General features: G+C 32.7%; 1 non-coding gene across 1 annotated transcript; it reads right to left on the bottom strand.

Moving 5' to 3' along the window:
• Positions 1-1,640: 1,640 nt before the first annotated feature.
• On the bottom strand, positions 1,641-1,748 carry LOC112745352 (small nucleolar RNA R71). The gene has a single exon (XR_003173286.1). It is a non-coding gene; the product is annotated as a small nucleolar RNA R71 (small nucleolar RNA).
• Between the last annotated feature and the right edge of the window lie 622 nt (positions 1,749-2,370).

Consider the following 2,370-nt stretch of genomic DNA (forward strand, 5'->3'; position numbering starts at 1 on the left):
AGTATGTTCTTGATGTTCATCATGATCTTCAAAGTGTTCTTGGTGTTCATCTTGACATTCATAGCATTCTTGCATGCATTCATTGTTTTGATCCATAACTTTCATGCATTGAATCTTTTTCATGTTTTTCTCTTTCATCATTAAAAATTAAAAAAAAAATAAAAAAAAAATATCTTTTCCTTTTTCACTCATAAATTCGAAAATTTGAGTTGACTTTTTCAAAACTTTTTAAAATTTAGTTGTTTCTTATGAGTCAAATCAAATTTTCAATTTAAAAATCTCATCTTTTTCAAAATCTTTTTCAAAAATCAAATCTTTTTCATTTTTCTTATTTATTTTCGAAAATTTTAAAAATATTTTTCAAAAATCTTTTCTTAATTTTATCTTATAATTTTCGAAAATATTCTCATTAATTAATGTTTTGATTCAAAAATTTCAAGTTTGTTACTTGCTTGTCAAGAAAGATTCAAACTTTAAGTTCTAGAATCATATCTTGTGATTTCTTGTGAGTCAAGTCATTAATTATGATTTTAAAAATCAAATCTTTTTCAAAACTAATTCCAATCATATCTTTCTATCATATCTTTTTTTTAAAAAAAAATCTTATCTTTTTCAAAAATTTGATTTTCAAATATCTTTTCTAACTTCTTATCTTCTTATCTTTTCAAAATTGATTTTCAAATCTTTTTCAACTAACTAATTGACTTTTTGTTTGTTTCTTATCTTTTTCAAAACTACCTAACTAACTCTCTCTCTCTAATTTTCGAAAATATCTCCCTCTTTTTCAAAAATTCTTTTTAATTAACTAATTGTTTCAATTTTTATTTTAACTTGATTTCATTCCTAATTTTCGAAAATCACTAACCCCTTTTCAAAATTTTATTTTCGAAAATCCTCTTTCTCTCTCATCTCCTTCTATTTATTTATTCATCTACTAACACTTTATCTCACACAAATTCGAACCCCCTCTTCCATCTGTGTTCGAATTTTCTCTACTTCCCTTCTTTACATTACATTCTTTTCTTCTTCTACTCACACAGGGGAACCTCTATACCTGGGCAAAAAGGATCCCTATTATTATTATTTTTCTGTTCCCTCTTTTTCATATGAGCAGGAGCAAGGATAAGAACATTCTTGTTGAAGCAGACCCTGAACCTGAAAGGACTCTGAAGAGGAAACTAAGAGAAGCTAAAATACAACAATCTAGAGATAACCTTACAGAAATTTTCGAACAAGAAGAGGATATGGCAGTCGAAAATAATAATAATGCAAGGAGGATGCTTGGTGACTTTACTGCACCTAATTCTAATTTACATGGAAGAAGCATCTCCATCTCTACCATTGGAGCAAACAATTTTGAGCTGAAACCTCAATTAGTTTCTCTAATGTAGCAAAATTGCAAGTTTCATGGACTTCCATCTGAAGATCCTTTTCAGTTCTTAACTGAATTCTTGCAGATCTGTGATACTGTTAAGACTAATAGAGTAGATCCTGAAGTCTACAGGCTCATGCTTTTCCCTTTTGCTGTGAGAGACAGAGCTAGATTATGGTTGGACTCTCAACCTAAGGATAGCCTGAACTCTTGGGATAAGCTGGTCACGGCTTTCTTAGCCAAGTTCTTTCCTCCTCAAAAGTTGAGCAAGCTTAGAGTGGATGTTCAAACCTTCAGACAGAAAGAAGGTGAATCCCTCTATGAAGCTTGGGAGAGATACAAGCAACTGACCAAAAAGTGTCCTTCTGACATGCTTTCAGAATGGACCATCCTGGATATATTCTATGATGGTCTGTCTGAATTAGCTAAGGTGTCATTGGATACTTCTGCAGGTGGATCCATTCACCTAAAGAAAACGCCTGCAGAAGCTCAAGAACTCATTGACATGGTTGCTAATAATCAGTTCATGTACACTTCTGAGAGGAATCCTGTGGGTAATGGGACGCCTCAGAAGAAGGGAGTTCTTGAAATTGATACTCTGAATGCCATATTCGCTCAGAACAAAATATTGACTCAGCAAGTCAATATGATTTCTCAGAGTCTGAATGGAATGCAAGCTGCATCTAACAGTACTCAAGAGGCATCTGCTGAAGAAGAAGCTTATGATCCTGAAAACCCTGCAATAGCAGAGGTGAATTACATGGGTGAACCATATAGAAACACCTATAATCCCTCATGGAGAAATCCCCCAAATCTCTCATGGAAGGATCAACAAAAGCCTCAATAAGGCTTTAATAATGGTGGAAGAAATATGTTTAACAACAGTAAACCTTTTCCATCATCCACTCAGCAACAGACAGAGAACTCTGAACAAAATACCTCTAATTTAGCAAACTTAGTCTCTGATCTATCTAAGGCCACTGTAAGTTTCATGAATG

Source organism: Arachis hypogaea, chromosome 14 (genome assembly GCF_003086295.3).
Source record: "Arachis hypogaea cultivar Tifrunner chromosome 14, arahy.Tifrunner.gnm2.J5K5, whole genome shotgun sequence".
Lineage (NCBI taxonomy): Eukaryota > Viridiplantae > Streptophyta > Magnoliopsida > Fabales > Fabaceae > Arachis > Arachis hypogaea.